Source organism: Penaeus chinensis, chromosome 32, assembly GCF_019202785.1.
Source record: "Penaeus chinensis breed Huanghai No. 1 chromosome 32, ASM1920278v2, whole genome shotgun sequence".
Classification (NCBI taxonomy): domain Eukaryota; kingdom Metazoa; phylum Arthropoda; class Malacostraca; order Decapoda; family Penaeidae; genus Penaeus; species Penaeus chinensis.
In genome coordinates this window covers 9,529,142-9,551,650 of record NC_061850.1, presented here as the reverse complement: position 1 = coordinate 9,551,650, position 22,509 = coordinate 9,529,142, and the positions used below count along the sequence as shown (strand labels likewise).

The following is a 22,509-nucleotide window of genomic DNA, read 5'->3' as shown; positions in this document are numbered from 1 at the left end:
CGTCATTCTAGGATGAACACAAGACATAAAAAAGAAAAACGCGGAAGGTAAGTAAAAGAGAAAAAAAAAGTTTACCCATCACAGCGATCTTACATCTACATGTAATCAAAAGTTTGGTCGTTATCGCCAAAGATCATCGCATCTGTGTAATCACTCGCTCTTTCAGGAGAAAAGGCCTCTTTCAGTTTTAATGGCAGGGGTAATACCCAGCTCTTCTCTCTCTCTCTCTCTCTCTCTCTCTCTCTCTTCTCTTTCTCTCTCTCTCTCTCTCTCTCTCTCTCTCTCTCTCTCTCTCTCTCTCTCTCTCTCTCTCTCTCTCTCTCTCTCTCTCTCTCTCTCTCTCTCTCTCTCTCTCTCTCTCTCTCTCCCTCTCTCTCTCTCTCTCTCTCTCTCTCTCTCTCTCTCTCTCTCTCTCTCTCTCTCTCTCTCTCTTTCTCTCTCGTTCTAGTTTAATGTCAAATGAAGATTCTTGGGATGAAGTAGTGCGAGAGAATTTAAAAGAAGGAATGGGAGTGGGGGAGATAACTATGATCATGTAGCTTTTAATGTATATTGATATAATAACGAATACACACATACGCACATATATATACATACAAATATATATACGTGTGTATGTGTGTGTTCGTGTACAAACATACATATATTTTATATGTATATAGTTAGATATATTAAATACGACTCTGCTACATTTTTACCTTTCGGTTTCCCTGTCTGTGCGTTGTCTGCCTATGTGTTTCTCTCCCGGCATATTGCTTCTTTTGTCTCTCTATTCTTCTTGTCTCCGGTCTTTCGCTCTTCCATATTTTCGCTCTTTCACATTTTCACTATCTCATTCTGTCACTTTTCATCTCTTTCACTCTCCCTCTCGTGCATTCTTTCATTCCTCAACTCTGTCGCTCACTCTTTCACTCGCCTACCCTCTCTCTGGTTCACTCTTACTCCCCCTCCTTCTCAGTCAAAAGTCTTGCGATGGCCGGGAATCGAACCCGGGTCAACTGCTTGGAAGGCAGCTATGCTCACCACTATACCACCATCGCTTCACGTTTCCAGAAGACGAACAATATAAAGTCATCTCCCGCACGAGAGCCTTTCCAGCGACGACTCGGATACTTACCTGTATTACTTGCTGGTTTGTATTACTGTATTCCCTGATAAACCAGCAATGTAGTGCTTATTTCATATTTATTAAAACAAAATAAAAATGCATATGCAAAGTAGATGCAGACACAGATTATCGCTCCTGCCATTATTTATTGCCATAATCACTGCAACAGTCACTCATTGCTCATTATGTTCCTTTTCTCAATATCATTATCATTATTACCTAATTATTTCCCTAAATAGCTTTTTTTTCTTTTTTTTTTTGGGGGGGGAGGAGGGGGGGTAAGGACGTGTGAAAGAGGTAAAAGAGAGAAAGAAAGAAGCAGAGTGCAGTGGACCTCTTTTCCAGCCAAGAAAACAGTGCGTTTGTTTCGTAAGAATATCTGAATATGTTTTGTATTAATATGTACGCATATATGATTATATAATTTATCTTATATAAGCGGCCAGTGCCTCTCAGCAGAGTAGGAGAGCAAGGAAGCAAAGTATAAAATGAAAGGACAAAACAGTTTACAACGACAATCCACCATTATAAATAAAAAAAATATATGGACAACTAGGTAAAAATACAGAAAAAGGAACATTGGACATTGCAGGAGGCTAGAAACCACTTTGGTCGTACAGGCTGCTTCTGTCTTGTTCCGAACAATGAAGAAAATAAATAAAGGGAAAGAACAAAAAATATTTATTGATTATACAAAATCAAACTTAAATACATGAAAAGGTAGAGTAGAATTTAGTACCCATGAGAAAATGTTGGATCAGCTGGTGATGAGAAAATTGAACCCTTTGTGACCAGGCCTTGAGTTTATGATGATATGTGTGTGTGTATATATATAGTATAGAGATATGCATATATCTTTATATGCAACGATAGGGTGCCTTGTTAATTGATGAAACAAAACATAGACAAATACAGGTCATGATGCTCTACCAGTTTCAGAGGAATAAAGTATAAAGTGTAAAACATAATATCCTAAAAAAAAGTGATGGAAAGCCAGCTTAAAAGTCATATAAATAGAGAGCTACATACACACACATAGATAAATACGTATATACATGCTTATTTACATAAATTACCAAATATGTATGTATATATGTATTCATATAAATACAATATATATGTATACATATATATACAATATATATGTATACATATATATACATATAACTAAATATGTATACATATATGCATATAACTATATATGTTTACATATATACATATAACTATATATGTATACATATATATACATAGATGCATGTGTTTTTATGCATTTTTTTTTATGTATCTATATTGTATACATGTATATACCTAATAAACAGCCAACAACGAAGCAGTTAGGTCTCTATCTTTGTTAACACGTTTGTATGACTGCCTTTTTGTGTCTTCCTCCCGACCTATTATTTTCCTTTTCATTCTTACATTGTTATTCTATTTGCGTTTGTGCACTTTACCCTCTTTCTTTTTTTGGTTGTTCTTTAATTCATCTTTTTCCTACTTTTTCATTTTTTCTCTCGTATTTTTAGTCGTTCGTTTCTTTTGCTTTCTCACTCATTCCTTTCGTTCTTCAAGTCTTTCACTCTTCAACCCACTCTTCAACTCACTTCTTCAATCGTCTTTCTTTCCCTCGTTCACTCTCACTCCCCCTCCTTCTCAGTCAAAAGTCTTGCGATGGCCGGGAATCGAACCCGGGTCAACTGCTTGGAAGGCAGCTATGCTCACCACTATACCACCATCGCTTCACATATCCAGAAGACGAACAATAAAAGGTCATCTCCCTCACGAGAGACTTTCCAGCGACGACTCGGATACCTACCTGCCTTACCTGCTGCATCAGCTGATAAAGCAGCAATGTGATGGTTACTTTCTAATCAAATTTGAAAAGAAAACAATATATATAGGTGTGTGTGTGTGTGTAAAATACAAGTTTATCATTGGTCTTTATTCGTTGATATAATCGTTGTTCATACAGTTACTTTTACTTCCACAATTAATAACTTTATTTTATTGATGATGCCTTTTTTTGCGAGGGAGAAGAGAAAGGGAGAGAGAAGTGTGAAAGATATAAAAGAGAAAATGGAAGAAGCAGAGCATAGTGGAAAAAAAGAAAAAAAGATAGTGGTTTGTGTGTGTGTCTTCGCAAGCATATCTAAATGTGATGTACAGTATATGATTATGTATTTTTGTATATATACGAAGTAGAAGATACACACCTAGATTATCGCATTGTCATTATTTATTGTCATAGCCGCTGCAATATCCATTGTTCATTGAGTTACTTTTCTCGATATTATCATTATTACCCAATTAGTTCCATAAAAAAATTGCTTGATTTTGTTGATGTTTTTTGAGAGGATAAAGGAGTGCGAAAGAGGTAAAAGAGAGAATGAAAGAAGCAGAGTGCAGTGGACGTTTTCCGCGTCCGCGTTTTCCAGCCAAGAAAACCGTGCGTTTGTTTACGTAACATTGCAGAATATGTTGTATATAAATGTGTACGTATATATATCTATATATTTTATCTTATGTAAGCTCCCGGTGCCTCTCAGCAGAGTAAGAAAGCGAGGAAGCAAAGCATATTATGGAAGGATAAAATAGCATTCAACAACGACAAACTATGAATGGAAACGTATAGGCAACTAGGTAAAGATACAGAAAAGGAACATTGGAAATTGCACATAGATATAGAAGATATAGAAGATATAGATATAGATATAGAAGCTATAGAAGATATAGATATAGATACAGAAGATATAGAAGATATAGAAGAGGAACATTGGAAATTCCATGAGGCTAGAGACCACTTTGGCCGTGCACTTTTTCTGTCTGGTTCTGAGTAATGAGGAAAAAGAAAAAGAAGGAAAAGATATTTGCTGATGACACGGGATCAAGCTTAGACGGTGGAATATAATAGAGTACCCATGAGAAAATCAGCTGGTGAGAAAATTGAACACATTTTGACCCGAGTTAATGATATACATGTTTGTGTGTGTATACATTTATTTACATATATACATGTGTATTTTGTGTATTTATATTATATACATGTACATACCTAAATAAACAGATTAACAACGAAGCAGTTACCTCTTTATCTCTGTATGACTGCTTTTTTTTCTTTCTTTCTCTCTCTCCCGAGTTATTGTTTTTTCTTTACATTCTTGTATTGCTGTTCTGGCTGTTTACGTCTGTACCCTATCCCTCTTCCTCTCTTGTTTTAATAATTTTCTTTTTTCTTCTGTAATTCATAATTCTCCTACTTTCTCTAACTGTCTATCATTCTCTTATTTTCTTCTCTCCTCTTGCCCTTTCGGCCTTTCGTTTTTTTCGCTTTCTCACTCAACTCTTTTGTTCTTTTCACTCCTTCACTCGCCTTTCTCTCGGTCACTCTCACTCTCCCTCCTCCTCAGTCAAAAGTCTTGCGATGGCCGGGAATCGAACCCGGGTCAACTGCTTGGAAGGCAGCTATGCTCACCACTATACCACCATCGCTTCACATATACAAAAGAGGAACAATAGAAAGTCATCTCCCTCACGAGATACTTTCCAGCGACGACGGCGACCTACCTGCCTTACCTGCTGTCTGCGACCATTAATGTATCAGCTGATAAAGCAGCAATGCGATGGTTACTTCCTAATTAAATTTGTAAAGAAAAAAATCTATAGATGTGTGTGTAAAATACGAGTTTATCATTTGTCATTATTCATTGATATAATCGTTGTTCATACTGTTACTTTTCCTTCCACAATTAATACCTCTATTTTATTGATGATGCCTTTTTTGCGAGGGAGAAGAGAAAGGGAGAGAGAAGTGTGAAAGATATAAAAGAGAAGATGGAGGAAGAGGAGCGTAGTGGAAAAAATAAAAAGATAGTGGTTTGTGTGTGTCTTCGCATATCTAAATGTGATGTGCATTATATGATTATGTATTTTTGTATAAATTACGGAGTAGATACACACCTAGATTATCATCATCATCCTCATAAGGGGGCATAGGAATGGCTGCGCTTTGCCGCGCCTAACCTTTGCCTCCACCTCCGTCAACCAAGTCCTAGAGAGGATGATATACGTGTGATGCTGATGCCAGCAGCTACGCCATGCCGATGTTGATAACAGCGGCTACACTCAGTTACTTCCATAAATACTGCCTTTATTTTATGGATGATGTTGCCTTTTTTTTTGGGGGGGGGGCGGGGGGGGCGGCAGAGAGAGAGATAAGTATGAAAGATATAAACAACAGCGGCCAACCATTACTGAAAAGGCACCGAGGAAAAACGTGCAACGAGATGAAGATATGGAAGAAGAACATAGGCAATGAGGGAAACAACTAATCTGATTAACAGACATTAAACATATAGTATCCTTGTAAAAAAAAAAAAATGGTCCTTGAGGGTATTTCTTTTTCTGCTCTTAGGATCATCTCCGAGAGGGTTGACCCAGGCTGGAGAAGACCAAGGGGGAGGCTACGGAACTCTTGGCTGAAGCAAGCCTCTATGCAGCATTCCTTCCCACTCCCAGCACATCTTGGCAGTTCTGATCGACTTGCTTCAGCCAAGAGTTCCGTGGCCTCCCCCTTGGTCTTCTCCAGCCTGGGTCAACCCTCTCGGAGATGATCCTAAGAGCCGGATCTTCCTCAGGAAACGAGCCACACGCCCATAGAGCTGAAATTGGCGCTTTCGGATCAGACTGGTAATAGGTCTTGCATCAGTCTCATGGAGTATCCTCTAATTGGACACATGGTCCCTCCAGGTATACCCCAAGATTCTGCGAAGACGGGCCTTCAGAGCACTGTCCAGTGTCCAGGTCTCACACCCGGTTACCAGTGCTCTGAAGAGCCTGATCTTAGTTCTCCTAGTCAAATACCGACAGCGCCAAATACTCCTATTGAGTGAGTCCATAACGCCGTGGGCCAGTCCGAGTCGACGAGTGACTTCCCGGCCGGAACCTCCGTCGCTCTGCACTACACTACCAACATAAGTGAAGCTATCCAAGACCTCAATGTTCTCGCCACAGGCATACACAGACTGAACATCGACATCCAAAAAGTCCCCAAATTCCTAAACCTTGGTCTTGGTCCAGTTGACTGCGAGTCCCAATAGCTTCGTTATTATCATTATTACCCAATTATTTCCATAAAAAATACCGTGATTTTGTTGATGTTTTTTGAGAGGATAAAGGAGTGTGAAAGAGGTAAAATAGAGAATGAAAGAAGCAGATTGCAGTGGACGTTTTCCGCTTCCGCACTTTCCAGCCAAGAAAACCGTGCGTTTGTTTTCAACATTGCAGAATATGTTGTATATAAATGTATACGTACATATATCTATATATTTTATCTTATGTAAGCTCCCGGTGCCTCTCAGCAGAGTAGGAAAGCAAGGAAGCAAAGCATATTATGGAAGGATAAAATGACATTCAACAACGACAAACCACCACAATGAATGGAAACATATAGGCAACTAGGTAAAGATACAGAAAAGGAACATTGGAAATTGCATGAGGCTAGAGACCACTTTGGCCGTGCACTTTTTCTGTCTGGTTCTGAGTAATGAGGAAAAAGAAAAAGAAGGAAAAGGTATTTGCAGATGACACGGGATCAAGCTTAGACGGTGGAATAGAATAGAGTACCCATGAGAAAATCAGCTGGTGAGAAAGTTAAACACATTTTGACCCGACCTTGAGTTAATTATATATATGTGTGTGTGTGTGTGAGTATACATTTATATACATATATGCATGTGTCTTTTGTGTATTTATATTATATACATGTATATACCTAACTAAACAGATTAACAACGAAGCAGTTACCTCTTTATCTCTGAGTGACTGCTTTTTTTTTAAGTTCTTTCTCTCTCCCGAGTTATTGTTTTTTTCTTTACATTCTTGCATTGTTGTTCTGGCTGTTTACGTCTGTACTCTAGACCCTCTCCCTCTCTTATTTTAATAATTTTCTTTTTTCTTCTGTAATTCACAATTCTCCTACTTTCTCTAATTTTTTATCATTCTTCTCTCCTCTTTCGGCCTTTCGTTTTTTTTCGCGTTCTCACTCAACTCTTTGGTTCTTTTCACTCCTTCACTCGCCTTTCTCTCGTTCACTCTCACTCCCCCCCCTTCTCAGTCAAAAGTCTTGCGATGGCCGGGAATCGAACCCGGGTCAACTGCTTGGAAGGCAGCTATGCTCACCACTATACCACCATCGCTTCATACTTTCAACAGAGGAACAATACAAAGTAATCTTCCACACGAGAGACTTTCCAGCGACGACTCGGATACCTACCTGCCTTACCTGCTGTTTGCGATTAACTTATAAAAAAAACAACAATATATACATACATACATATATATATATGTGTGTGTATGTGTGTGTGTGTGTTTAAAGTACATGCACGCATAAAATGTTTATTATATCATTATTCATTGTCATAATCTTTGATCATGCTATTACTTTTCTCGATATCATTATGGTTATTGCCTAATTACTTCCATAAATACTGCCTTTATTTTATCGATAATGTTGCCTTTTTGGAGGGAGAGAAAGAAATGTCAATGATATAAAAGAAAATGGAGGAAGCAGAGCGTATTGGAGCTCTACCGCTTCCGCTAAAAAAACAATGGCTTGTCTGCGTCTTTTCGTAACCATATCTGAATGCGATGTACAGCATATGAATATGTGTATATTTTGTTGTGCCATCGCCCATGCGGTGTTTGACGAACTACTTGTCGCCATGTTTCACGCTGTCGGCTTGACATGTCGTTAGCTGGGGTGGCTAACCCATGATCCTTCCCCGAGGGAGTAGTTGGTCAGGTATTGTTGGTGGTTATTCCCGACCCACTACCGTATTTACGCTATACTCACCCAACTTATGCAAATACGTGTGTGCTCATATGCGTGCGCGGGCGATGTGAGTGTGCATTAATCCACACACATTCATATGCGCGTGATGCGTGTGCATGAACGCATGAATACATAAATGTATACATACATATACATACGTGTGTGGCTAAATAGATACATTCAATTCGAGGCAGCTACCTCTTTATCTTTCGGTTTCCCTTCTGCATGACTGTGTGCCTGAGTGTCTCTCCCGACCAGTCCCTTCATTCTTTTTCCTTTTCTTTTTGGCAGTGTCGCTTTGTCTCATTGCGTAGAGAATTATGAATTACAGAAGAAAAAAGAAAATGATCAAAATAAGAGAGGAAGAGGGTCTAGGGTACAGACGTAAACAGCCAGAACAATGCAAGAATGAAGAAAAAACAATAACTCGGGAGAGAGAAAGAAATTTAAAAAGGCAGTCATACAGAGATAAAGAGGTAACTGCTTCGTTGTTAATCTGTTTATTTAGGTATATACATGTATATAATATAAATACACAAAAGACACATGCATATATGTATATAAATGTACACACACACACATATATATCATAAACTCAAGGTCGGGTCAAAATGTGTTCAACTTTCTCACCAGCTGATTTCCTCATGGGTACTCTATTCTATTCCACCGTCTAGATGGATAGGTTCATACACATAGATACATACGTGCATGCATGTTTATATGCATGCATATATATACATACATTAAACACATAAACATGCACACATGCACACACACACACACACGCACACAAATACGCATATATATATATACACACATAAGTCTAAATATTTATACATATATACATGCGTTTTTGTGTATTTATATCTTATACATGTATATACCTAAATAGACAGACTAACAACGAAGCAGTTAGCTCTCTATCTCTGTTAACACATTTGTATGACTGTCTTTCTGCGTTTACCTCGATTTATTGTTTTGTTTATTTGCGTCAATACTCTAGACCCTCTTCATATCTTATTTTATCATTTTTCAAATTCATCATTCTCCTACTTTCTCTTACTTACCACCATTCTCTTACTTTCTTCTCTTCTCTCGCCCTTTCGGCCATTCGTTTTTCCGCTTTCTCACTTTACTCTTTGGTTCTTGAACCCTTTCACCCACTTCTTCATTCGTCTTTCTTTCTCTCCCTCCTTCTCAGTCAAAAGGCTTGCGATGGCCGGGAATCGAACCCAGGTCAACTGCTTGGAAGGCAGCTATGCTCACCACTATACCACCATCGCTTCATACTTTCAACAGAGGAACAATACAAAGTAATCTTCCACACGAGAGACTTTCCAGCGACGACTCGGATACCTACTTGCCTTACCTACGGTTTGCGATTAATGTATTAAATGTATATATGTAGATAGATAGATAGATGTGTGTGTGTAAAACACATACATGTATAAAATGTTTATTATGTCATTATTCATAATCATAATCTTTGTTTATACCATTATTCTTCTCGATATCATTATCGTTATTGCCCAATTACTTCCATAAATACTGCCTTTATTTTATCGATAATGTTTCCTTTTTTTAGGGGGTGGGGGGTGAGAGAAAGATAGAAGAGTGAAAGAAGGAAGGAGCAGAGCGTGTAGCCACTGTCATCACCATCGGCATGGCGTAGCTGCTGGCATCAGCATCACACGTATATCATCCCCTCTAGGACTTGGTTGACGGTTTCCTCATGGGTTGCGATAAGGATAATGCCATAGCCGTGTTCCTCCGTTTGTATAAATGTGCTGAATTAGGCCTTGTCCCTAGTGTTGACGTATATATGGAAGGAAGGGTGTCTCACGAAAAGGGGGCCATCACAGGTTTAAAGAGCAGTTTGAGAGTGAAAACTGGCTCAACAAAACGTACATAAGGACCGATCTGAGGAATTCTGTTAAAGGCCTCGACTTGACACATTCATGTATTGATATAAATTAGTGTCCGTATATGTTGTTTTTTGCTTTAAGCAGTAGGGTATAGTGATTTTCTTAGCAACCAGTGAAATGTATTTTTTCTATAGTTGTAATATTATAAGTACTAATATAATCCCGAAGTCGAATTGCAACAGTAACTATGATTATTATTGTATTATTATTGTATTGATTTATAATTGATATTTTATTGACTATGTGTTAATTACAGGTTTGACCGCATTCCAATAAATCGTGTAGTGAGGTCTACGCAGTGGTATCAGTCACCTTAAGTTAACACAAATAATCTGAGCACATGAATTGGCGCTTACAGAGCGTAGTTTGCCGCTCCCGCTTCCGCATTTTCTAGCTAAAAAACAATGGCTTGTCTGCGTCTTTTCGTAACCATATCTGAATGCGATGAACAGCATATGAATATGTATTTATTCATATGCGGTGTTTGACGAACTACTTGGCGCCATGTCTCACGTTGTCGGCTTGACATGTCGTTAGCTGGGGTGGCTAACCCCTGATCCTTCCCCGAGGAGTAGTTGGTCAGGTATTGTTGGTGGATATTCCAAACCCACTACCGTATTTACGCTATACTCACCCAACATATGCAAATACGTGTGTGCTCATATGGGCGCATATCATTGTATCATTGACATTTCTTTCTCTCCCTCCAAAAAAGGCAACATTATCGATAAAATAAAGGCAGTATTTATGGAATTAGGCAATAACCATAATGATATCGAGAAAAGTAATAGCATGATCAAAGATTATGACAATGAATAATGAAATAATAAACATTTTATGCGTGCATTTACTTTAAACACACACACACACATACACACATATATGTATGTATGTATATATTGTTTTTTTTATACGTTAATCGCAAACAGCAGGTAAGGCAGGTAGGTATCCGAGTCGTCGCTGGAAAGTCTATCATGTGGAAGATGACTTTGTATTGTTCCTCTGTTGAAAGTGTGAAGCGATGGTGGTATAGTGGTGAGCATAGCTGCCTTCCAAGCAGTTGACCCGGGTTCGATTCCCGGCCATCGCAAGACTTTTGACTGAGAAGGAGGGAGAGAGAGTGAACGAGAGAGAGGGTAGGCGAGTGAAAAAGTGAGTGAAAGAGTTGAGGAATGAAAGAATGCATGAGAGGAAGAGTGAATCAGATGAAGAGTGACAGAATGAGAGTGTGTGAAAATTTGAAAGAGCGAAAATATAGAAGACCGAATGAAGAAGTGGGTGAAAGGGTTGAAGAACCAAAGAGTAGAAAGCGGGAAAAAAACGAAAGACCGAAAGGGCGAGAGGAGAGAAGAAAGTAAAAGAATGGTGAAAAGTAAGAGAAAGTAGGAGAATGGTGAATTTGAAAAAGGACAAAATAAGAGAGGAAGAGGGTCTAGAGTACAGACGCAAATATACAAAACAATAAATCGGGAGAAAGACAGAAAGACAGTCATACAAACGTGTTAACAGAGATAGCCAACTGCTTCGTTGTTAGTCTGTCTATTTAGATATATACATGTATATGATATAAATACGCAAAAACACATGTATATATGTATACAAATTTAGATATATGTGAATATATATATGTATGTGTGTGTGTGTGTGTGTGTGTGTGTGTGTACATGTTTATGTGTTCAATGAATGTACATACATGCATGTATATAAACATGTATTCACGTATGTATCTATGTGTACGTACCTATCCATCTATATAACATTTAAGCTGGCTCCCTATCACTTTGATATAGGACAGATAATGATACCGGGTATCATATGTTCTATAACCCATGCGTTACTACTCTGACACCGCATCATAACCTGCATTTTACTAGCTGTTTTGCTTCATCATTTAAGTTCTTTAACAAACTACCCTATCGTTGTACATGAAAAATATACGTATACATCTATACTACATATGAATATTTAAATATATATATATGCATACACATATAGGTATCATAAACTCAAGGTCGGGTCCAAAATTGTTCAATTGTCTCATCACCAGCTTATCCAACATTTTGTCATGGACACTATATTTTATTCCACTGTTCCATGCATTTAAGCTTGATTCTGCGTAATCAATAAATATTTGTCCTCCTTTTTATTTCTACCTGGTTCTGAATATGTTCCGTATATAAATGTATATGAAAGTTTAATTAGTGATACATACGCTGCCGATATTTTTCAGCAAGACACGAGAACTTGGAACCGAATGCAAAGTAAGGTTAATATGCGCAAGGCCAAAACAAGTAACAGTGGCAAACCGTTACTACAAAAGCTACAGAGAGGAAAACAAAACTGGATAAAGATATAGTATCCTTGAGAAAATCCGGATCGGTTGGCGAAGAGAAAATAAAAAACATTTCTCCCCGTTCTTGATTTTTCTTTCTTAGTTTCAAACTGTACCGTTTCCAACTGTACATATTGGCTGTTTGTTACAGAACTTTGTTTTTCTGAATCTAGAAGTAATACCACTTAAGATACTGGACCGCTGTCAAGGGAATAAAGCACGAAGTCTAGAATATAAGGAATACTCAATATCCTTATCTATCCTACACAGTGATAAGGGGCCAGCGTAAAAGTTATCGATACATACACACGTACATAAATACATACGTGTATTTACATACATACACGCACACATACATACATACGTATATAAAAGTGACAGAAACAACTTTAATGTTATATAGAGACAGATACGTACATACAAAAATGCACGCATACATACACATACATACGTGTGGCTAAATACATTGAATACGAGGCAGCTACCCCTTTATCTCTCACCTTCCCTTCTGCATGACTGTGCCTGAGTGCCCTTCTTCCGGTCTATTTCTTCATTCATTTTCCTTTTCTTTCTCTGTATCCTAAATCCTCTTCCTCTCTATTGAGATTTCTTATTCCTCTCTTGTCTAATTCTAATTCGTTCTCCTACTTCCCTTTTTCATTATCACCTCTCGCTCTTTAGGTCTCACATTTTCTCTCTTCCGCTCTTTCGCATTTACGTTGTTTCATATTTTCACATTCATTCTTCCTCTCTTCCACTCTTTCCCTCTTCAGGTCTTTCAGTCTTCCTTTCTTCCTTTCACTTTCACTCACTCCTTTACTCGTCTACTCTCTCCCACATTCAGTCTCCCTCCTTCTCAGTCAAAAGTCTTGCGATGGCCGGGAATCGAACCCGGGTCAACTGCTTGGAAGGCAGCTATGCTCACCACTATACCACCATCGCTTCACACTTTCAACAGAGGAACAATACAAAGTCATCTCCCACACGAGAGACTTTCCAGCGAATATTCGGTTATTTACTTGCTTCCCCTGTTGTTTGTGAGTATTACTGTATTCCCTGATAGAGCTTGAATGTGATGTTGATTTCCAATTCACAAAACAAACAAAATTGTAAAGAAAAATATATAGATGTTTGTGTGCAAAGTATATGCACACATAAATTGTTTATCCTCTGTTCATACTGTTATTTTTTTTATCGATATCGTTATCGTACTTACCCAATTATCATTTTATTGACGTTCCCTTTCCCTTGGGGCGGAGGGGGAGAGAAACATGAAAGATATATAAAAGATGTAGGAAGCAGAGCGTAGTGGACCTCTTCCTCTTCTGCGTTTTCCAACTAAAAAAAAAAAAAAAAAAAAAAATGGTGTTTTCGCAAGAATATCTAAATGTGATGTGCCGTATATGAATGTTTATATATATAATCAATATTACAGACGCTGCCTATGCTTCTCGGAGGGGTGCGAGAACCCAGAGACGAAGACTCAAAATGAAGACAATATATGAAAGGACCAAACAAATAACAGCGGCAAATAATTCCTAAAATGGCACCGAAGACAAACGGGTGCCATTTGTTAAAGATCGTATAGTAGAATATTGGAAATCACATAAAGCACGAGTCACAGAGGCCGTACCTCCCTGGATCTGAGCAATGAGAAAAAAAATAAGATAAATAGATTAATAAATATATACGTAATGGCATCGAACAGTGGGATAGAATATAGTAGCTTTGAGATTTTTTTGGATCAGTTGGCGATGAGAAAATTGAAAACGTTTTACCCTGCACTTGAGTTTGTTTTTTTCTGTATAGCGAAATATACGATTTGGCAATTTGTTACAGAACTTAATCATTGTTGGAATAAAATAGAAAAATGCCATTTAAGATGATATACTGGTTTCAGAGGAATAAAACAGGAAATTTATGAGATACTCAATACTATTATCTTTCCAATATAAAAGTGATAGGAGGCCAATTTAAAAGTTATATAAATGCATGGACACACGTATACATACATATGTATATATACATATATGTACATCTATATACGTTGTTACATACATATACATGTATCATAATAAATGCATGCACAATATGTATATAAAAATTATAGTGAGCCAACCTAAAAATTATATACATGCATATATATACATATGTATATGTGTATATTTACATATATATGTCCTACATACATGTGTATAGATACATAAACTCGTATGTAAGTATGCGTATAGCTAAATAAACTTTAAATGCGAGGCAGCTACCTATCTTAACTTTCTACTTCCCTGTCTGCATAGCTTTCACTCTTCAATTCTTTCACTCGCCAACTCCTCCACTCGTCAACTATTTCACTTTTTAACTCTTTCAATCACTCCCTCATTCGTCTACCTCTTTCTTGTTCACTCTCTCTCTCCCTTCTTCTCAGTCAAAAGTCTTGCGATGGCCGGGAATCGAACCCGGGTCAACTGCTTGGAAGGCAGCTATGCTCACCACTATACCACCATCGCTTCACACTTTCAACAGAGGAACAATACAAAGTCATCAACCTCACGGGAGACTTTCCAGCGGCGATACAGATACCTACTTACCTTACCTGTTGCTTGCGAGTATTCCTGTATTCCCTCATAGAGCAGTAATGTACAAGTTTCCTATTTATCAAAACAAAACCAAAAGCAGAACAAAAGATATAAAGGACACCCACGCGTAAATTGTTTATCATCTGTTATTATTTATTACAATCGCTGTAACTCTTATTATTGTTAATGCTGTTACTTTTTAAACTGTCCCATTATACGAACTTCATTTGATTGTTGTTTTGTGTGTGTTGGGTGGGTGGGGGGGGGAGAAGTGTGAAAGATGTCAAAGAGAGAAGGAAGGAAGCAGAGGGTAGTGGATCCTTTCCGCTTCCGTGTTTTTTAACTTAAAAAACAGCGGCGTACGTGCGTGTTTTCACAGGTACATATTCAATCCCCCGAAGGAAGGCAACGGGAAACCACCTTCGTACGCTCCCTTGTACAACCATGAAATCAAACATGGTCGCCAACGTCAGGCTCTGATACGGCACAGAAAAAAAGAATCTGAATATGATGTGCAGTCTGTGAATGTGTTTATATATATATTGCATACGTTGCCGATCCTCCTCAGTTTGGCACGAGAACTAGGAGCCGAACGCAGAGTGAGGACAATATATGGAAGGACAAAAAAAGTAACAGCGGCAAACCATTAAATGCAAAGCTACAGAAAAAAATGAAAAAAAAAACGTAAGAAGATATATATATATCCTTAAGAAAACCTGGACCAATTGGCGATGAAGAAAATGAAAACTTTTTGTCCGCCCTTGATTTCTTTTTCAACATTCTACAACGAATTGTACAATCTGGCTTATCTACCCTATATACACATGTACATAGGTACATACATGTATATACATACACGCACACATTCATATGTAGATTTGTATACATATGCATCTACATACATATATACAGTTGCATGCATGTGTGTATTACATAGTAAATTTGTGTGTATATATATATACATATATATGCAAGAATGCATATAGAAGTGATATAGAGACAGAGAAATACATACATAATTGCAGACATACATATACATATGTGGGTGGCTACCTCTTTATCTTTCGGTTTCCCTTCTGCATAACTGCGTGCCTGAGTATCTCTCCCGACCAATTCCTTCATTCTTTTTCCTTTTCTTTTTGTCGCTTTGTCTCTTTGCGTCTGCACCTAAATCCTCTTCCTCTTATTTCTTTCTTGTCTAATTCATCATTCTCCTACTTCTGTTTCTTACTTTCTCATTCTCTCCCTCTTCTCTCCTCTTTCACATTTATTCTCTTCAACTCTTTCGAATTTTCGTAGTTTCATTCTTCCACCTTTTCATTCTTTCTTTCACTCTTTCACTCTTCAGCTCCTTCAATCTTTTCTTCAATTTTCATTTTCTTCAACCCTTTCAATCACTTCTTTACTCTCTCCCTCGTTCATTCCCATCACATTGCACCTCTGTCAGGGAATACTCGCAAACAGCAGGTAATTCAGGTAGGTATCCGAGTCGTCGCTGTAAAGTCTCTCGTGTGGAAGATGACTTTGTATTGTTCCTCTGTTGAAAGTGTGAAGCGATGGTGGTATAGTGGTGAGCATAGCTGCCTTCCAAGCAGTTGACCCGGGTTCGATTCCCGGCCATCGCAAGACTTTTGACTGAGAAGGAGGGAGAGTGAGAGTGAACGAGAGAAAGGCGAGTGAAGGAGTGAAAAGAACCAAAGAGTTGAGTGAGAAAGCGAAAACACGAAAGAGGAGAGGATAAAATAACAGAATGATAGAAAGTAAGTGAAAGTAGGAGAATTATGAATTACAGAAGAAAGAGGAAATTATTAAAATAAGAGAGGAAGGGGGTCTTGGGTACAGACGTAAACAGCCATAACAACAATGTAAGAATGTAAAGAAAGAAAAAAAAAAAGCAGTCATACAGAGATAAAGAGGTAGCTGCTTCGTTGTTAATATTTTTGTTTAGGTATATACATGTATATAATATAAATACACAAAAGACACATGCATATATGTAAATAAATGTATACATACACACATATATATCATAAACTCAAGGTCGGGTCAAAATATGTTCAATTTTCTCAGAAGCTGATTTTCTCATGGGTACTCTATTCTATTCCACCGTCTAAGCTTGATCCTGTGTCATCAGCAAATATCCTTTCCTTCTTTTTCTTTTTCCTCATTACTCAGAACCAGACAGAAAAAGTGCACGGCCAAAGTGGTCTCTAGCCTCATGCAATTTCCAATGTTCCTCTTCTATATCTTCTATAGCTATATCTATATCTTCTATATATTCTATATCTATATCTATATGCAATTTCCAATGTTCCTTTTCTGTATCTTTACTTGGTTACCTAAAAGTTATAAAGATAGATACACATGTACATAGATACATACATGTATATACATACACGCACACATATATGTAGATTTATATACATATGCATCTATATACATATATATACAGTTGCATGCATGTGCGAGGCAGCTACCTCTTTATCTTTCGGTTTCCCTTCTGCATGACTGCCTGCCTGAGTGTCTCTCCCGACCAATTCCTTCATTCTTTTTCCTTTTTTTTCTTTTTTTTTTGGCAGTGTCGCTTTGTCTCTTTGCGTCAGCACCTAAATCGTCTTCCTCTTATTTCTTTCTTGTTTAACTCATCATTCTCCTACTTCTGTTTCTTACTTTCTCAATTTCTCCTCTCCTCTTTCACGTTTTCTCTCTTGCGCTCTTTCGCATTTTCGTCGTTTCATTCTTCCACTCTTTTATTCTTCCTCTTTCACTCTTACTCTTCAACTCCTTTACTACTCTTTCCTTCGTTCACTCTCTCTCCCTCCTTCTCAGTCAAAAGGCTTGCGATGGCCGGGAATCGAACCCGGGTCAACTGCTTGGAAGGCAGCTATGCTCACCACTATACCACCATCGCTTCACACTTTCAACAGAGGAACAATACAAAGTCATCTCCCTCACGAGAGACTTTCAAGCGACGACTCGGATACCTACTTGGCTAGCCTGCTGTTTGTATTACTGTATCCCTGACAGAGGTGTAGTGTGATGTTTATTTCCTTCTCATTAAAACGAAATTGTAAAAAAAAACAAAAAAAAACATGTTTATATATAATATATGTATATATGTATGTGTGTAAAGTATATGCACGCATAAATTGTTTATCATATCATTACTTGTCATAATCATTGTTCATACTGTTACTTCTCGAATTCATCGCCATTGCCCAATTACTTCCATAAAATACATTTATTTTATCGATGATGTTGCTTTTCTGGGGGAAGAGAGAGAATTTAATCATTGTTGAAATAAAAATTCTACAAAAATGCCATTTATGATGCTATACCGGTGTCAGAGCAATAAAACACGAGGGAAATCTGCAGTATAAGGGATACTCATATCCTTATCTATCCTGTATAAATGTGATAGGAAGCCGACTTAAAAGTTATATAGATACATATATGCATGCATGCGTATATACATACATGCACACATGTATACATACATATGGATCAATATGCATATTTATATATATATATGTACATCTATGTCTATTATGCATATATATATATATGTATGTGTGTTTGTATGTGTGTATGTGTACACATATACAAATACATCAATGCCTATATATAATGTACATAAACACACATATATGTACATATACATGTTATATATATGTATGTATATATATATGTATGAATATGTATATATGTACCCATAAAGATATATATATATATATATATATATATATATTTATGGGTACATATATATACATATACATACATATACGTGTGTATGCCCATAGCTAGGTAAATAAGATATATTACTGCCTGAGTCTTTTTCCCGAACTGTTCTCTCTTTTTCCTTTTCCTTCTTACATTGCTGGTCTTTCTCTTAACGTCTGTTTCTTACTTTCTCATTCTCTCCTCTTGCGTTTCCTTGTGCCTTTTCTTGTGCCTTTCTTTTTTATCTTGCGGTCTTTCGCATTTTCATTTTTCACTTCCATTCTTCCTTTCTTCCAATTTTTCACTCCTCAAGCCTTTCACTCGCCAACTCCACTCATCAACTCTTTCAGTCACTCCTACATTCGTCTACCTCTCCCTCGTTTGCTCTCACTCCTTCCTTTTCAGTCAAAAGGCTTGCGATGGCCGGGAATCGAACCCGGGTCAACTGCTTGGAAGGCAGCTTTGCTCACCACTATACCACCATCGCTTCACACTTTCGACAGAGGAACAATACAAAGTCATCTCCCTCACGAGAGATTTTCCAGCGACGACTCGGATACCTACCTGCCTTACCTGCTGTTTGTAAGTATTAATGTATTTCTGATAGATCTGCAATGTGATATTTATTTACTTATTAATTAAAACAAAATTGTGAGAAAAAAATATATATATATACAATATATGTGTGTGTGTTTGTAAATATATGCACGCGTAAATTGTTAATTATCTGTCATTATTCGTCCTTGTTATTGTTCACACTGTTACTTTTCTCAATATCATTATCGTTATTGTTCAGTTACTTCCATTAATACTGCCTTTATTTTATGGATGATGTTGCCTTTTTTTTGGGGGGGCGGGGGGGGGGGGGCGGCAGAGAGAGATATAAGTATGAAAGATAAAAACAACAGTGGCCAGCCATTTCTGAAAAGGCACCGAGGAAAAACGTGCAACGAGATGAAGATATGGAAGAAGAACATGAGCAATAAGGGAAGAAAAAAAATCTAATTAGCAGACATTAAACATATAGTATCCTTGTAACAAAAAAATGGTCCTTGAGGGTTTTTCTTTTTCTGTCCAACGAATTATAGGATTTTGCGTCTTGTTGCAGAACACAATCATTATTGAAAAAATGCCATTTATGATGCTATACCGGTGTCAGAGGAATAAAACATGAAGGAAATCTAGAATATACGTGATACTCCAAGTCTTTTCTCTCCTATATAAAGTCATGGGAATGCAACTTAAAAGTTATAGATACATACATGCACACACGCATACATACATGGATGTGTATATATGTATATATATACATTTATTTACATTTTTATATACATGTAAGTGTATGTTTATTATATATATATATGCAATATAAATATATAAAAACGATAGGGAGCCAACTCAAAAATTATATAGACAAATACACACATACACATACACAGACACATCAGTGCTTATATATGCATGTACACACACAAACCCACACACATATGTATGTACATATATACATACAAGTGTGTATGCGTATAGCTAGATAAATAAGGTATATTTAATGCGAGGCAGCTACCTACCTCTTTCGCTCTTAGTTTTATTTCCGTTTTCTCTTTAATTCATCATTCTCCTTTTTCTGTTTCTTTCTCATTCTCTTCTCTCATCCTTTCGGTTATGATTTCTCGCTCTTTCACTTTTCTCTCTCTTGCGGTATTCCGTATTTTCCCTTTTTCACTTAAATTATTTCTCTCTTCCACTCTTTCACTCGTCATTTCTCTCACTCTTCAAGTTTTTCACTCGTCAACTCTTTCGCTTTCGATTCCCCCTCATTTGTCTACCTCTCTCTAATTTACTCTCACTCTCACTCCTCAGTCAAAAGCTTTGCGATGGCCGGGAATCGAACCCGGGTCAACTGCTTGGAAGGCAGCTATGCTCACCACTATACCACCATCGCTTCACAAATCTACGTGAGAGAGAACAGAAAGTGATCTCCACACGAGAGATTTTCCAGTGACGACTCGGATACCTACTTACCTTACCTGTTGCTTGCCAGTATCACTGCATTCCCTCATAAAGCAGTAATATATAAATTTCCTATTTATCAAAACAAAACAGGACATCCACACATAAATTGTTAATCATCTGTTATTCATGATTATAATCGCTGTAACTTTTATTATAATTGCTAATACGGTTACTTTTAACTGTATCATTATCATTAGATACTAACTTCATTTGATTGTTGTTGTTTAGTGTGGGGGGGAGGGGAGGAAGCAGATCGTAGTGGACCTCTTCCGCTTCCGCGTTTTCATTCAACATAAAAAAAACAGTGGCGTGTGTTTTCGTAAGCATATCTGAATAGTATATGTAGTAAAAGCATGTGTATGTGTGTGTATATATATGTGTGTGTGTTACATACGCTGCCGATGCTTCTCAGTTTGAACAAGGAGCCGAATGGGAAGTGAGGACAATAGTGTAAGGACAAAACAAGTAACAGCGGCAAACAATTACTACAGAGTTACAGAAAAAATAAACCTGAACTAGATAAATATATACATATAGTATCCATGGGAATTTTTTTTGGATCAGTTGGCGATGAGAAAACTACGATATGTATAATTTGTTGTTACAGAACTTTTTTTTTTTTTATCTAGAAAAAAAATACCAGTTATGATACTGGACCGGTGTCAGGGGAAGAAAAACATAAAGTCTAGAACATATGGGATACTCACTATCCTTATCTATCTTATATAAATATCATAGTGGGCCAGCGTAGATACATATATATACATACACGCACACATACATATTTATGTAGATATATCTACTTATGTATCTATATACATATACATAGATACATGTATGTGTGTATTATATAGTAAATATGTGTATATAACTATATATATAGTGGTATATATACATGTGTGTGTGATAGACACTTCAAAGTTATACAGACACAGATAAATACAAACAAAAATGCATACATACATATACAATAGATTCGAGGAAGCTACCCCTTTATCCTTCGGTTTCCCTTCTACATGACTGCGTGCCTGACTGTCTTTCCCTTGACCTATTCCTTCATTCTTTTACCTTTCTTGCAGTGTCTCTTTGCGTCTGCACCTAAATCTTCTTCCTCTCATTTCTTTCTTTTTTACTCATCATTCTCCTACTTCTGTTTCTTACTTTCTCAATTTGCTCCTCTTCTCTCCTCTTTCACATTTTTTTCTCTGACGCTCTTTCACATTTTCGTTGTTTCATTCTTCCATTCTTTTATCCCTCTTTCACTCTTTCACTCTTCATCACTTCCAATCTTCCTTTCTTCTATTCTTTCACTTTCACTCTTTAATTCCTTCTTCAACCCTTTCACTCACTCCTTTACCCGTCTTTCTCTCGTTCCTTCTCACTCTCCCGTCTCCTCGTCAAAAGTCTTGCGATGGCCGGGAATCGAACCCGGGTCAACTGCTTGGAAGGCAGCTATGCTCACCACTATACCACCATCGCTTCACAATTCTTCATGAGAGAGAACAGAAAGTGATTTCCCACACGAGATATTTTCCAGCGACGACTCGGATACCTACTTGTCTTACCTGCAGCTTGCGAGTATTACTCTCGTCCCTCATAGAACAGTTACTGGTTATTTCTTATTTATCAAAACGAATCAAAAGGGATGCACACGTAAATTGTTTATGTTTTAGTCATTATTCATTATAATCGCTGTTATTCTTATTCTTAATGCTGTTACTTTTAACTATATAATTATTATTATTGCCCATTTATTTACATAGATACGAGCTGTAATTGTTGGCGATGGTGTATTTTGTGTGTGTATTGTTAATGCTGTCACATTTACATCAATATCATTAGATATGAACTTCATTTGATTGTTGTGTTTTTTTTTTTTTTGTTTTTTTTTTTTTGTGGGTGGATGTGGGTGGGGAGAGAAGTGTGAAAGATATAAAAGAGAAGATGGAGAAAGCAGAGTGTAATGGACCTCTTCCGCTTCCGCGTTTTCCAACTTAAGAAAAAAAAAAAAA

The 22,509-nt window shown here is 37.3% G+C and overlaps 13 non-coding genes across 13 annotated transcripts; 2 read left to right on the top strand and 11 right to left on the bottom strand.

Moving 5' to 3' along the window:
* Positions 1-968: 968 nt before the first annotated feature.
* Trnag-ucc lies at positions 969-1,040 on the bottom strand. The gene has a single exon. It is a non-coding gene; the product is annotated as a tRNA-Gly (tRNA).
* Positions 1,041-2,772: 1,732 nt separating this feature from the next.
* On the bottom strand, positions 2,773-2,844 carry Trnag-ucc. Its single transcript has one exon. It is a non-coding gene; the product is annotated as a tRNA-Gly (tRNA).
* A 1,678-nt stretch (positions 2,845-4,522) lies between these two features.
* Trnag-ucc lies at positions 4,523-4,594 on the bottom strand. Its single transcript has one exon. It is a non-coding gene; the product is annotated as a tRNA-Gly (tRNA).
* A 2,633-nt stretch (positions 4,595-7,227) lies between these two features.
* Positions 7,228-7,299, bottom strand: Trnag-ucc. The gene has a single exon. It is a non-coding gene; the product is annotated as a tRNA-Gly (tRNA).
* A 1,846-nt stretch (positions 7,300-9,145) lies between these two features.
* Positions 9,146-9,217, bottom strand: Trnag-ucc. The gene has a single exon. It is a non-coding gene; the product is annotated as a tRNA-Gly (tRNA).
* Positions 9,218-10,877: 1,660 nt separating this feature from the next.
* Trnag-ucc lies at positions 10,878-10,949 on the top strand. Its single transcript has one exon. It is a non-coding gene; the product is annotated as a tRNA-Gly (tRNA).
* Positions 10,950-13,061: 2,112 nt separating this feature from the next.
* Positions 13,062-13,133, bottom strand: Trnag-ucc. Its single transcript has one exon. It is a non-coding gene; the product is annotated as a tRNA-Gly (tRNA).
* A 1,490-nt stretch (positions 13,134-14,623) lies between these two features.
* Positions 14,624-14,695, bottom strand: Trnag-ucc. The gene has a single exon. It is a non-coding gene; the product is annotated as a tRNA-Gly (tRNA).
* A 1,622-nt stretch (positions 14,696-16,317) lies between these two features.
* Trnag-ucc lies at positions 16,318-16,389 on the top strand. The gene has a single exon. It is a non-coding gene; the product is annotated as a tRNA-Gly (tRNA).
* A 1,214-nt stretch (positions 16,390-17,603) lies between these two features.
* On the bottom strand, positions 17,604-17,675 carry Trnag-ucc. The gene has a single exon. It is a non-coding gene; the product is annotated as a tRNA-Gly (tRNA).
* A 1,224-nt stretch (positions 17,676-18,899) lies between these two features.
* Positions 18,900-18,971, bottom strand: Trnag-ucc. Its single transcript has one exon. It is a non-coding gene; the product is annotated as a tRNA-Gly (tRNA).
* Positions 18,972-20,354: 1,383 nt separating this feature from the next.
* Positions 20,355-20,426, bottom strand: Trnag-ucc. The gene has a single exon. It is a non-coding gene; the product is annotated as a tRNA-Gly (tRNA).
* Positions 20,427-21,904: 1,478 nt separating this feature from the next.
* Positions 21,905-21,976, bottom strand: Trnag-ucc. Its single transcript has one exon. It is a non-coding gene; the product is annotated as a tRNA-Gly (tRNA).
* Positions 21,977-22,509: the final 533 nt, after the last annotated feature.